Source organism: Dendropsophus ebraccatus, chromosome 14, assembly GCF_027789765.1.
Source record: "Dendropsophus ebraccatus isolate aDenEbr1 chromosome 14, aDenEbr1.pat, whole genome shotgun sequence".
Classification (NCBI taxonomy): Eukaryota; Metazoa; Chordata; class Amphibia; order Anura; family Hylidae; genus Dendropsophus; species Dendropsophus ebraccatus.
The window spans coordinates 14,302,161-14,317,115 of record NC_091467.1 but is presented as its reverse complement, the minus strand read 5'-3'; the positions used below and the strand labels follow the sequence as shown (position 1 = coordinate 14,317,115).

Below are 14,955 nucleotides of genomic sequence, written 5' to 3'. Positions count from 1 at the left end.
AATGAGGAATGACAGCTGTGGATAAAACATGAGGCTTTTAATGCACAATGGCCTAAATATGACATGTTGGAGAGCGCGGAAGGAATAGGCGAAATAAATAGCAATATATATTGATGGATTACAGCTCTGGGTGTTGTTATTCGCATTGTGCTTCTAGTTCTAGAAGATGGATTCTATTCTTTTTTTTTTATTATCTGTTGTTTGTACAGTAAATCTCTGAACAAAAATAGGAAATTCTGATTCTAGTGGGATAGGATTAGTCATTGCACCCCCTTGCTATAAAAGTAAATGCACTGGCTTCTACTTTGGGTTGCTTGGGGGTGTTCATCATGTTATCAGTACTTGCACAGACATTATAAAAAATCCCCCTTCCTAATACCACCCTATGTCTAATATACACGTATAACCTATCTTGCACACTTTCCCTGTGTTTTTCTCATTCTTACCAGCTCTGGATGTCTAAAATCCTCTACTCTGAGTCCACTCTGACCACGCTCAGCTCCCTATCCCTATGTGATCTCCTCTCCTGTCTATTGACTTGGTAACCCGACCCCCAGGAGACATTATCTGCATCATCTCCATGCACCTGTGCTGCTTCCATAGACTTACATGTGTCCCTAAGCCTAGGTTTCTGTAATATGGAAAGGTATAGTTCTATCTCTGCTTGCTGTCAGTGAATGCAGGCCTACCTGTCTTTGTGTCTCAGTTCTGCATATTGTATTATAGATGTTCTGTTAGAGTCTGGATGGAACTAGAAGGTTTTCATTCACAGTCAGCAAGTAGAGATCTAAACCTACACTACACCACCCCCCCCCCCCCGTGCCTGTTATGCAGCACATAGCTACACCATGCGCACGTCAGCTGTGCTACATCATCAGCTACTGGTTGCTCCCCCCTTTGGGCACTGGCTTTGCTGCGGTGGTGGTGGCCGGCGAATGCTGCACCATGGCTAGAGTAGGGACTCATGTATATCAGAAGACCTGCACGTGGTACATGAGGCAATATGGTTTGATCAAATTATATACTAACTTCTTTTCGCTCTTAGGGCGATAACCCCTTTAAGACCCTTCACCAATCTGAAAAATAAGGGTCAACTGAAACCATTTTAGCAACCCTATCCATAGTCCCAATCCTATCCCATACATGCATCCAATCCTATGACATGATCAAGTCAGATCACTCAGCTTTAGAATACTGGTGGCTGACGAAGTTGGACGCAGCTCTTTTTGTGATCACAAACCCTGTGGATTTCTTGAAACAAATTGTGACCATGCCTCTTTAAAGAGACTCTGTCAGTAGTATTATGGTGTCCTATCTCAGGGTATCATACACTAGTGACAGAGAAGCTGAACAGAATGATGTATCACTTACATTGTTCTGTGCAGCTGATCCAGAGATCTCCTCCTGAATAACATGGACAATAAGTGGTCCTCTCCATTATGTGCATGAGCCCAGTAGTCCTGGATATTCATGAGAAGCCGAAAACTCCACCTACCAGCTGATAATTGGCAGTTATCTATCCATGCTGTGTATAAGAAGTTAACCGTCAATCAGCAGCTGGAGGGCGGGGGGAGGGGTGCAGCAGGAATCCTATTCTCCTGCATATTAGGAGAACGGCTAAACAAAATGATGGAAGTAATACACCTATCTGTTCAGCATTTCTGTCACTAGTTTATGCTGCCCTCATTTAAGGCAAAATAAACCAAATGACAGATTTCCTTTAACATTATTTACATGCATAATTGATGCCAGGAAACAGGATTTAGTATGTCACCTTTAGTTTACCAGCCAACAATCTCTTACAATGCAAGTATAGTAGCAGAGGATGCAGGATATAACCACAGACCTAATAATCCTCCTGTACTAGCGGTGTAAATAATTCCCTCTGACTACTGGCTGGAGTGACGGCGGCTCTAAACAAAGGACCACAAGCTGTCTGTTCTCCATTATACAATTCTAAAATGAAACATTATAAAAAACAAACGCAAAAGAGACAGAGGAAAAAAAAGAACAAATAATTACTGCGAAAATGTAGCTGAAAATGACTTGGTGATTGTCAAGTAGAAAGCGCTGCAGCCATTTTCCCAGGAGCGCCTGGCAAGGATCGGGGCCGAGATGACTCATCCTTTAGAATCCTCAGCAAAGTCAAATGGCCTGAGGCATCCGAGTGAGATGGCTGCGCAGAGTCAGACATGGCAGCGCGCCTGACAGATGGATTGTTTGCTTCTGCTGCTCAGTCTACACCGTGCAATCACTGTAAATAAGAACAGATAAGTAGTGGATTGTCAAGTCAAGTGCTGGTCTTAATTCTTCATTATTCAGTGTAGGATGATTAGTAGCGTTGAACGAGAGTTTTTCAGTGCTCCACTCGAGTAACGGACACCATTGAAATCAATGGGAGACTCGAGCATTTAATCAGGTGTTATTTTTTATTTTGTTTTAATTTTTTTTGTATTATTTCGTCTCTCAAAGGGATCTTTGGGGTTATTCATCAAAATTTTCATTTTTTTTTTCAAAACAACTGGTGCCAGAAAGTTATACAGATTTATAAATTACTTCTATTAAAAAAAATCTCAAGTCTTCCAGTACTTATCAGATGCTGTATGTCCTGCAGGAAGTGGTGTATTCTTTCCAGTCTGACACAGTGCTCTTTGCTGCCACCTCTGTCCGTGTCAGGAACTGTCCAGAGCAGCAGCAAATCCCAATAGAAAACCTCTACTGCTCTGAAAAGTTCCTGACACGGACAGAGGTGGCAGCAGAGAGTGCTGTGTCAGACTGGAAAGAAAATACCATTTCCTGGACAGGACATACAGCAGCTGATAAGTACTGGAAGACTAGAGATTTTTTTTAAATAGAAGTAAATGAAAAATGTATATAACTTTTTGAGACCGGTTCATTTGAAAGAAAAATTTTTGCCTGAGTACCCCTTTAAGGGATGAAATATACAAAAGTTAGAGAAGAAAAAATGCAGGATATAACTGATGATCAATCAGCTATTGAAGGTCTTGCCCTAGCACAATAAGGAGCTCAGTTGAGCATTGAGCTTGATCGAGTGCCCCAATGCTCCAACCCCAACACTAAAAATTTACCAAATTAATTGATATATATGAGATAATAATAATAATAATATTAATAATAACAACATTAATTATTATTATTATCATCATCATCATCATCATCATCATCATCATCATCATTATTTAACAATTTTACACTATTATATATTAGTTTTACGTTATATTTTCCTCTACAAATCAAGATTCTGCTCCGGCTTCACATTCCGGGTCTGACATCTCGAGCTGCAGCTACAAAGTATATGATAATCTATAGAGTCGCTAGAAATATTCCTCATTAAAACTCTTATGACATAAGAATAGCGTCTGGAGCTTTCAAGTTGAATTTAAATTCATGAACTATCTCGGCTTAATCCCTTGGAGAAGGATGGCGCTTTTTTTTTTTTCCCTCCATCGTTAAATGTGTCTCACATGTAGCTCCAGGTATCCAGTCTTGAATAATTTAGAGGTGTGTGTACTGACTGCAGTCTGAACCTTTTATAAAGGCAAATTAGTTTACATGTTCACAGTGGAATGGTTATTTCTACAGAAGAAACACTAAATCCCTACATCATAGGCATCTAACCTAAACTAACTCCTTGCCTAATGGCAGCAGGTATAGGAGCCATTTATATATGTATGCTGGGAGAATCGCACATGGCTCTTTACATGATGTGTATTTATAAGTTGCGTTACAGCTTTCATGTACTGTGTGCAGAACCCTCTACAGTCCTAATACACTATAAGCATACACTATAGTGGGTGCAGTGTCACCTTGCCTAAGGGGGTCCAAAGGCCCATTTGGTAATCCACAAAATATATACATTCTATCTAAAATCTACCATTGTCAGGTTATTGTAGTCTCTTAAATAGTGTTGAGCGAGCACTAAAATGCTCAAGTGCTTCTTACTCGCCGTTTCTTTAAAAAAATCTTTGAGTGCTTGATTCGAGTAACGAACTCCCATCGGAATCGATAGGAGACTTGAGTATTTAACCAGGTGCCCCTCCACCCTGCTCGGCAGAAGGGTGGTTGCTTGGTTCACCTTGCAGTAACCTGTTGCTTTTTTTTTTGTCCTAATTTTTGTATATTTCGCCCCTTGAAGGGATGTGTAAATAAAAGATACAAAAATTAGAAAGTAAAACATGCAACAGGTGTTTGCAGGACACATTAGAATTCCAGTGGTATGCCGTCAATTGCTGGCCTACTGCTGGAGTTCTAATGTGTCTTCTAGAAACATCTTATAAAACCTAAGATGCTGTAGTAAAAAAAAAAACAATAGAACAGTCATACTTACCAATCCAAGCTCCTCCCGATGCCCTATGGCACCGGCTCTGTTCCCCTGCTCTGGGACCAGAGTGTGGACAGGTAGGTATGCCTGCTTTATTCTTTTTTACTGTGAATGGGAAACAGATCACTGATCTCAGGGAGACCATCCAAAGATAAAACTGTCAGATGCCGGCTAAAGCGCTCAATACAGTAAAATCCTAGCTGCATTGCTTCCTGGGAAACATAAATATGCTACAAAGAGCCTGTGGAGCTTCATTTAAGAGTCTCAAAACACAGGACTAGCCAGATATCCCTCCAGGAAGGGCCCAGCCAATGCTAAAAACACAGGACTAGCCAGATATCCCTCCAGGAAGGGCCAAGCCAAGGGGTGGCTCCTGTAGGGAAACTACCAAAACCACCATATTAACCACCTATAAGTCAATGTAATGACAAGGGAAAAACCAAGGCCAGGTATCCATCCACAGACAGCTGTTTTAGGGTGTTGCCCCTCATCAGTGTGGAGCAGGATTCTGGCTAGGTGGGAGCAAAGCCTAGTAAATTCATACAGGAAACAGATCACTGATCTCAGGGAGACCAGACAAAGATTACACTGTCATCTTCTGGCTAAAGCTCTCAATACAGTGAAATCCTGGGTGCATTGCTCCCTGGGAAACATGAATATGCAAAAGAAGAGCCCATGGAGCTTCATTTTAGAGTCTCAAAACACAGGACTAGCCAGATATCTTTTCAGGAAGGGCCCAGTGGGGGGGGGGGGGTGGCTCTTGTAGGGAAACCACCAAAACCACCATATTAACCACCTATAAGTCAATGTAATGACAAGGGAAAAACCAAGGCCAGGTATCCATCCACAGACAGCTGTTTCAGGGTGTTGCCCCTCTTCAGTGTGGAGCAGGATTCTCGCTAGGTGGGAGCAAAAGCTAGTAGAGTCTTACAGGACACAGATCACTGATCTCAGGGAGACCAGCCAAAGATAACACCGCCGGCTGCTAGTGAAAACACTCAATGCAGTGAAATCCTAGTTGCATTGCTCCCTGGGAAACATGAATAGGCAAAAAAAAGAGCCCGTGGAGCCCCATTTAAGAGTCTCAAAACCTGTGTTAGCTTAGCTTGACTAAGGCCTGTCTGACATTAAACAGGCCAAAACGCATTGCAATTAAACTGCTTGGATTATATGTGGTCTCATATCCTACATTGTCATCATATACACAAGCACTGATCCATTAAGGGGGGGAGGGGTCCGTTTGGTCCTGTGATCCCATGAGGTTCACTTCTCTACAAAGCAGTCCGGTACTATAGGAAAATGGAGTATTAAATGGGGACCTTCGGCAAAAAAAAGTATTTAAAATCAACTGGTGTGGGAAAGTTATACAGATTTGCAAATTACTTCTATTTAAAAATCTCCAGTGTTCGAGTACTGATCAGCTGCTGTATGTCCTGCAGGAAGTGGTGTATTCTTTCCAGTCTGACACAGTGCTCTCTGTTGCCACCTCTGTCCATGTCAGGAACTGTCCAGATCAGCAGCAAATTCCCATAGAAAACCTCTGCTTTTGACAGTTCCTGACATGGACAGAGTTGGCAACAGAGAGCACTGTGTCAGGCTGGAAAGAATACACCCCTTCCTGCAGGGCATACAGCATCTGATAAGTACTGGAGATTTATAAACACAAATAAAGTAAAGTATCCTTTAATGATTAGCCATGATTAAGGTTCTAAAATCTGGGAAATGTCCAGGAGCAATCTGCAAGTGTTCTTACTACACTATTCTCCAACCATGACCCCCATGTAATAGTTCAGGTTTTTTTTTTTTTTTAAACATATTTTATTGGATTTTCAATAGTACAGGATAGGGACATGCATATCGACATATTATTCGTTGTACATCTCTTCTACATCACAGCAAAGATAACCTTAGTAGGATGGTATGACCCCATATCACGGAATAATGTACAGCGCGTTGTGAAATCAGTAGTACCCATAACCCAAGTTTGCAAATGACCGCATTTCTAGGGCCCTACTGACCCTCATTTCCTAATGATGGCACTGTGATCCATACCCGATATGCTTGATTATTCGTTCAGATCAACATAGGGTAAAATGACCAGTAATGACAATTAACAAATCATAACTAGAAACCAACTAAACAATAAACTAATCCGTCCAGCCACAAAACATTATTCAATTTTCTAAGTTCCAAGTTCTCCGGCAGGAGCAACATATCGCCAAAGGTCCCCCACCCGGACATGGGGCTGTCCCTCTCAGGGAATAGAGGATATTAGGCGAACCGGGCCGCCAGGTAGCGTTGTGGATCTAAACTAGACAAGGCGTGCGTATGTTAATATAGAGGACAGCCTGCGTCATGTGTCGTGAATCTTGAGATTGCCCAGCGAGTCATTGAGATCCGCCTGGCAGTACCAAGAGGTCAAACGAAAATGAAACATTAATTGGTGTCTCTTGTCATCTGAGGTCCAGGCCTGTATATAGTCCTTCCATTTAAGAAAGAAAGTCTTCGCTGACAGTTCTTTATTCCTCAATGTTGTAATCAGTTCGTGATGTAGCAGGGATTCCATGTATTCCTGAATTTCCTCAAGTTTGGGGGTGGTAGATTGAAGCCAATGACGCAATATACACTTGAGTGTTGCTAGTAGGAATAGGTGAATCCCTTTGTGAGCTACCAGGGAGGAAGAGGGGTCAGAGGAGTCTTTGGGAATGTGGTGAAATACACAAGCAAGAGGGTCTAGCGGAACGTGAGCATGCCACACTTTCTTGATAAATACTTGCACACCCCTCCAGACCTCCTGCACCTGCTGGCATTGCCATACACAATGGAGTAAGTCCGCTTTGGGCAAATTGCATTTCGGACACTTATCTAGATGTACTATTTGAGTGTCTTTAAACGGGATGTTGAATGCATATGTGGCCCTGTGGACCATTTTGAGGTGTGTCTCTCTCAATATTTCACTGGGAGTTGCCTGTCTGACATACCAGATGCCTTTCTTTATTTTATCTGGGAGGTCCGTGGTTTGGAGGCAGGGTGACCATTTATTAAGAGATTTAAGTTCCACTGGTTTAAGGTGTAGATCTTTTAAGTTTTTATAGATGTCTGACAAGGAATCATGTCTACCTGCTGGGCCTATAAGAGAATCAAAGGAGTTTGCTTTTTCCAGCTTCTCACATTGTGTGGCTAGAGCTTTAAAGTGGGATTTTAGTTGTATAAATTGCCACGATTGCGAGGAAGCCAGACCGAATTTGGCCGAGCATGCTTCCCAGGATAGGAAGGTGCCTGTGGATTGATCTAGTAGGTCTCCAAAGCAAGTCACCCCACGGGTCTTCCATTCCCTAAAGAATTTGTTAATCGAGCCCTGAGGGAAAGCTGGGGAATTCCATAAGGGGCAAAATTTGGACACTGTGTAGGGTAAATTAAAGAGTTTTCTGATCTGTTTCCAGGCCGAGATAGTGTCAATGACAAGTGGATTGGATCGTACACACCCCGGCAAGAGTGCATATTTAGAATGTAATAATGCTGCCAATGACCACGGGGAAACTAGACTGGATTCCAGAGCATAGTTAGAGTGGTAATTAGTGTGCAGGATCCAATCCCTGACGTGCCGGAACATAGCAGCTAGGTTGTACATCCTAATATGTGGTAATTGAACCCCTCCCACCAATTTGGATAAACAGAGTGTTTCGTATGAAATGCGGGGCTTTTTTCTTTGCCATATGAATTTTACAAAAATACTTTTCAATTTGTTATGGTCCACATGGCGAAGGAGCAGGGGGATGGTTTGCATGGGATACAGGAGTTTAGGGAAGGAAATCATTTTAAGGAGGTGAATACGGCCAACTAGGGAGAGGGGGAGGGATGTCCATCTAGAGAGCTCCTGTTCTATTTTTTTAATGAGAGGTGGGTAATTTAAATTGTAGATAGAAGTGGGGGATTTACCGACCTTGATTCCTAAGTATGTGATATATGAATTATTGATTGTGATGGCCAGGTCTTCAGATATGTCTCTGGATGATAAGTTTCCATTAAGGGGCAATAATTGGCATTTGTCGACATTGATTCTATACCCCGAAAACGTCCCGAAATGGATCAGGGTGTCAACCAGTGCCGACAAATGATTGCTGGGGGAGTTCATGAATATGAGGGTATCGTCAGCGAAGCAGGCCACTTTAACTTCTTGATCTCCCACCATTATCCCTTGATACGTTTTAGATTGGATGAGATGACGAGCCAGGGGCTCCAGGGCCAAATTGAACAGTAATGGGGAGAGTGGGCAGCCCTGTCTGGTGCCCTTCCGAAGGGGGAAGACCTCAGACAGGGTCCCTGGAGTGTGTATCCGTGCCAAGGGGTTAGAGTACAAGGACTTGAGAAAAGTGCGAAAATGGCCTCTGATGCCAAATTTGTCCAGCGCCATGTCCAACCAAGCCCAGCTGACATTATCAAATGCCTTCTCGGCGTCTATTATGAAAAGGGCTGGGGCCTGGTTGGAGTACCGCTGTCTGGCAACCGCAGTCTGAACCGCCAGAACGGTCCTCAGGTTGGACACCGCGGACCTACCCATAACAAAACCCGACTGATGAGGACCAACCAGATCTGGGAGAAACAAGCCAAGCCTAGAGGCCAATATCTTTGACAATAGTTTGAGATCCTGATTGATCAAGGATATTGGCCTGTAGGATCCGGGGAGTGTCGGGTCCTTTCCCGTTTTGTGTAGAACCTTTATATGAGCTAAGTCTCCCGAGCGTAGACGCTCTCCCTCAGTCAGGATAGCATTAAAAGTGTTGACGAGATCCGGGATAAATTTATCAGATAGTATTTTGAAATATTCCCCAGAAAACCCGTCCGGTCCGGGCGCTTTATTATTTTTTAGAGATTTAATGGAATCACGGACCTCCGCCGTTGAGATCGGTGCGTTTAGGGAGTCAAGGTTATCTCCAGTTAGTTGGGGTAGTTGTAAAGAATCTAGGAAAAGGCGGCCTGCCTCCAAGTCCAGCGGACCCTGCGAATATAGAGACTGATAATAGTCTTTTAGTATGTGTGAGATCAACTTCGGATCCTGCTGCAGAGATCCAGAGGAATCACGTAACGACTTGATGTGTGTGGGTTTCCATCTGCCTTTAGCCAAGTTGGCCAGCATCTTTCCGGCTTTGTTGCCAAACCGGTATAGGTCAGCAAACCTCTGGTCTCTGCAGCAATTTTCCAAGTCATCCTGTGCCCTATCAAAACTGCACTTAGCTTCTACCCACTTGTCTTTGTTTTGGGGAGACTGTTGTTGAAGGAAGGTGGTGTATGCCTGTCGGAGTGCATTGGACCTTTTGTTGTATTCAAGAGCTACCTTCTTTTTATGAGCCGCTGTGTAAGCCATTATTTTCCCCCTCATGACTGCTTTAGAAGTCTCCCAGAATAATATTGGGTTTGTGGTGTGGGCCGCATTATCAGAGGAGAACTCAAGCCACCAGTGTTGTAGCAGCTGTTGGAAATCTGTGTCTCCAGCTAAATAGGAGGGGAATCTCCATACCCTGTCCTGTCCCTTAGGAAAGTCTTCCCTGATAACTAGACTCACCGGGGAGTGGTCTGAGATGACCAGATCATGGATATGTGCATCATCAATTTTGTGAAGGAGGGATGGGGAGGCAAGCAAGTAATCCAGCCTGGACCATGCGTTCTGGGAGTGAGAATAGTGTGTGAATTCTCTTTCAGTGGGGTGCGTGTGGCGCCACGTATCTGTGAGACCAGTCATGTCTAATAGTGGCTGGATATATGTATCATAAGAGAGGTTGGCAGAACCAACTATTTTAGACCTCCTGCGGTCTTCCGTGACATGAGACACAGAGTTAAAATCACCACCTATTAGCTTGTTCATTTCCCCGTCCTGCAGTACAATTGCTTCCAGTTGGGAGAAAAAGGGACGTCTATCAGAATTGGGGGCATATATATTATGGAGGGACAGTCTCCCCGCTGGAGTTTCCAACAATAGACTATGGCGTCTCCCTTCTGTATCGCATGACTGCGAAATGACAGTATAATTTAAGTGTTTATGTAGTAGCGTGAGTACCCCTGCTTTCCTATCTATTGCCGGGGATCCATGTGCCTCGCCAACCCACAATCTAGTCATCCTAAAATAATCAGCCCCCGAGAGATGAGTCTCTTGGAGCATGGCGATGTCCGCTTTTAGGCGCCTTAAATGACGCAGGACTTTTATGCGTTTCGCTGGGGACCGCAGACCTTTTACATTCCAGATCACTATCCTCATAATGTAGCTACTTGATCAGAAGTGAGTTGGCGAGGCACCCGAACACCCCTGCTGAGGCAGATGGTTGACAGTCTGGACCCCCTGCCGGCGGAAAAACAGACAAACATATAGGCTGGACAGAAAAACGACTTAGCAACAATAACAGAAATAAAGAAGGAACAATAAGCTCTTATCAGAGCCACGAGCAAAAGGTGTGTCATGGACTTCACTTTTTTCGCGGACAAACGTGGACCTCGTATGTCCACCATCTCGCACTGACGTGGTAACATATTCTATCTTACGTGGAGGAAGGAATATCCCCACCGGGGCCACCTAGAGGAAATTAACGCCCCCAGCGGTGGGTAGAGAAACAGTTCTACCAATGACATGTGAGAACAAAGAACATAACTACTAAAAGAAATAGTCCCAACTAGGAAGAAAGAACCTAGAACAGTTATTAGCTAATTATGAAGAACCATAAAAGTGATCATATTTCAGAAGGATACACTGGGTGGTCGAACCTCAGCAGAGGCCCAACACGAGCTAAGTCACTCAGTCCATGGTGTCTTGGGAAGATTCGGGACTGTTCATTCTGCGACGCTTGTGCTTGTCTTGCGTGGCTTGGGGATCCTTGATGCCCACAAAGTGTGCTGCGTCATCCGGGTTGTGGAAGACTTCCGAGGTGCCATCCGCTCTAAAAATCCTCAGCGTCGCTGGGAATTGCAAGACAAAACGGATCTGGCGCTTTACCAGTTCTGTGCAAAGCGGAGCATAGGCCTTCCTCCTCTTCGCGATTTCGGCAGAAAAGTCGTTAAATAGTAGGATCTTGTACCCCCTGACTACAGTATCTGCCTGGTTTTTCTTGTACATCTGCATGATCATATTCTTGTCAGCATAGTTCAGGTATTTTGCTATAACTTGGCGCGGTTTTGGTGCCACATTATTGCCCGGTGTCATGCGGGGTGGGCCCAATCTATGTGCCCGTTCCACAGTATATGGCGCCGGCAGTCCTAGTGCCAGGGGTAGCTCTTCTGCACATATTTTAAGCAGGCAAGGAGCTGAGATGGATTCTGGCAACCCCACTATTCTCAAGTTGCTCCTTCTGGAGCGATTCTCCAGATCCTCTGTCTTGTCCTGCAGTGATTTTATCTGACGTGCGGATTGTTGAAGTTTAGCTTTGGCATGAGTCAGTTCTGTCTCCACCGTATCTAAGCGGGTTTCTAACTCATTGATTTGGTCGGCATGTTTGTCTATGTCCCCTCTTATTTGATTGAGGGCTGCCGTTATAGTGGAGTCAAGCGACGACTTAAGATCAGGGCTCAGTATACGCGCCACTTCTATGGCCAACGATTTACAGCTTATATGTAATCCAGATATAAACTGCTCACCCGATTCATCAGTATATATACCAGTGTCCTGGGATAATGGTGGGTGGGGGTTAGGGGCTGCTGCACCTTCCTGTTCATTAACAGCGGCCGCCATCTTAGCTTTTGTCTTCACACGCTGTGGTAACACTGCCGCCTGGGATGATGATGACGCCTCTCCGCCACGCTGCAGAAACTTCTCCATCTGACAGCGCAGGTGTCCTGGGAGTAGCCGGTAATCTTTTCGGCCCCCCCCAAACAGAAGCGGTGGCGGGAGGACAGATAAATGAGGCACCCGGCACGGAGCTTCTCCCTCACACTGTTAACATCCGCGCGCCGGAACCGGAAGTCTAGTTCAGGTTTTTTACAAAGTATTGTCCAAAAATATAACCAACTAAAATCTGTGATGGCCATGTACTAAAGAAATAACAATGACGGGCAGCTCTGTGTGAGGTGGAGTGAAAGATCATGAACAAGGACCCCACTGATTTCAACAATGAAAGAGCGGTAATGCTCAGTAAAATGTTCCACCCCTGCCGCCTCTGGGCAGAGAATTATGTAGCTCAAAATCTTAGCAAAATCAATAGTTCTGCACTCTCCGAGACGTGTCATGGCTGTGAAATCTGTAAGCACGAGTATGTGTTCTCAGAAAATACACAATACAGAAGTTTAGATACAGATACAGAGGCTGAGTTGTTATTTCAGTAATGCAGGTTGTTGCCAATAGACATGTCAGGTAGATGGCAGGTTGTAAGGCCGGCAGTCGGCTCCTGTATCATCCTGTAATCTCTGCTGTTGGGTCCCACTTTATGCTTCTAGCTACCACCACCATACAAAAACCCCGAAACAGCTGTCTGTGGATGGATACCTTGCTTAGGTGGTTTCCTTGATTGGAGACATTCCTTGGCTTGGTTGTTCCTTCTCGGAGGAAGGTCTGGCTAGTTCATTGACGTTGAGACGTGTGATGGTGTCTCTGCAGTGCTTTGGTTTATCTCCCTGAAGTCAACCAGCATCCTTTTGCATGCACTTACTAGTCATTGCTCCCACTAGCCAGAATCCTACTCCACACTGATGAGGGGTAAATACCCTGAAACAGCTGTCTGTGGATGGATACCTTGCTTGGGTGGTTTCCTTGATTGGAGACATTCCTTGGCTTGGTTGTTCCTTCCCGGAAGAAGGTCTGGCTAGTTCACTGACGTCGAGACACGTGATGGTGTCTCTGCAGTGTTCTTTTGCATATTTGATTTCCCAGGGGGCAATGTTCTAGAATACACTGAAGTTTAGACACGTGATGGTGTCTCTGCGGTGTTTTGGTTGATCTACCTGAGGTCAACCAGCGTCCTTTTGCATGCACTTACTAGGCATTACTCCCACTAGCCAGAATCCTACTCCACACTGATGAGGGGCAAATACCCCGAAACAGCTGTCAGTGGAGAGCTACCTTGCTTGGGTGGTCTCTTTGATTGGAGACATTCCTTGGCTTGGTTGATCCTTCCCGGAGGAAGGTCTGGCTAGTTCACTGACGTCGAGACACGTGACGGTGTCTCTGCAGTGTTCTTTCGCATTTTTAATTTCCCAGGGGGCAATGTTCTAGAATACACAGACGTCGAGACACGTGATGGTGTCTCTGCGGTCTTTTGGTTGATCTCCCTGAGGTCAACCAGCATTCTTTTACCACCATACAGCAGACTCCACTTTTGCAGTTCCACTCCTGGCCCATAGGTTGCGCACTGGCTCTTTCATCTATTTAAGGTTCTACAGTGTGTGCAAAAAATCTGTCCACTTCCTGTCAAACCTTTTTAAAGGGGCATTCCTTTCAAAAACATATTTTTATATGTTGCTTTCCACAGGGCTAACATAAACAGTGTATGCTTACCTTTCTGCATTCCCTAGGTGTCCTCCGATGCGTCTCTGGTGTCCCACTGAGACCGGACAGTGTTGTGGCCAGTGATTGGCTTCAGAGACGAGTCCATCTCGGATGTGGAGGCGGGATTGTCTTGGTGGGACACCGGAGACCCACAGGAGGACACCAGGGCATCGCTGAAAGGTAAGCCTACGCTGTTTATGTTATCCCCATGGACACCAACATATCAAAAGATATTTATGAGTGGAATACCCCTTTAACCCAGCTCGACCTTCTCTTTGGTGCCTGAACATTATTGTGATTCTTTACTGCCCATAAGCGATGCTGTGCTGAATCCTCTCCTGATTTGTGTGCATTGACCCAAGTCTCCTGGATTTCGTCTCTTCTCCTTCCTCTACTGTAAACCACCTGAATGGTTGATCCAGAACCTGTGCCACCTGCCTTGACCCTCTTGCCTGTCCTTGACTCCACTTCTGCCTGATCCCTGTGTATTATACCACCTCTCCAGTTTTGACCTGGACTGCTAACTACTCTTTCTAGCTTGACCCCCTGGTGCCATGCCCCTGCGCCAGATGTTACCCACACTGGGACCACACGTGGGGAGCAAGCTAGTACCCTCTTCTTTCCTCCAGGGGGGAAACCTAAATGGTACTTACTGTATGCTGTAACCTGGTAGAAAGGTAGTAAAGGTAGAACCAGGTGCAACGAGTAGTAAGGAGCACAGAGTCCAGCACTTACCCAAGGACAACGCTCTACTTGAAGACTCTTCAGTGCAATACAGGTTAATACCTCTCAGTAGGAAGTGCGCCAAAAATAATCACAGCAATAGTGTCCTTTCTCTTGAACATTTGGTTTTGGGGTGCTTGGAGTGCAGATAGTAGGTTAACAATGTGTAACTGAGTTGAGTAGGTGAAGGAGATGTAGCTGAGTTGAGTAGGTTAGGGGGCTGTCTTGGGGACCTTACCTAAGTAGTGCAGTACTCTGCTGGGATGACTGATAAGAAGATAGGAAAATAAAGCCGCCTTATGCCAAACAAGTCCAGCGAGTGTCAGGGTTGGTAGTACGAGTCCCAGGATTGAACATTTGGGCGAACCTTACCTTTCATGATTACCTGAGTAAGCCGAGTAAGATCCAATGGAGTACTTCAGCTTAT

The 14,955-nt window shown here is 44.8% G+C and overlaps 1 long non-coding RNA gene across 2 annotated transcripts in view; it reads right to left on the bottom strand.

Annotated features, from left to right (window-relative positions):
- Window positions 1–14,955, bottom strand: part of LOC138772235 (uncharacterized) — a 39,613-nt gene that overhangs the window by 8,268 nt on the left and 16,390 nt on the right. For both annotated transcript variants that reach the window (XR_011359727.1, XR_011359726.1), the window contains exon 2: window positions 2,023–2,254. This is a non-coding gene — a long non-coding RNA (uncharacterized lncRNA). The remainder of the gene's footprint in view (window positions 1–2,022; window positions 2,255–14,955) is intronic.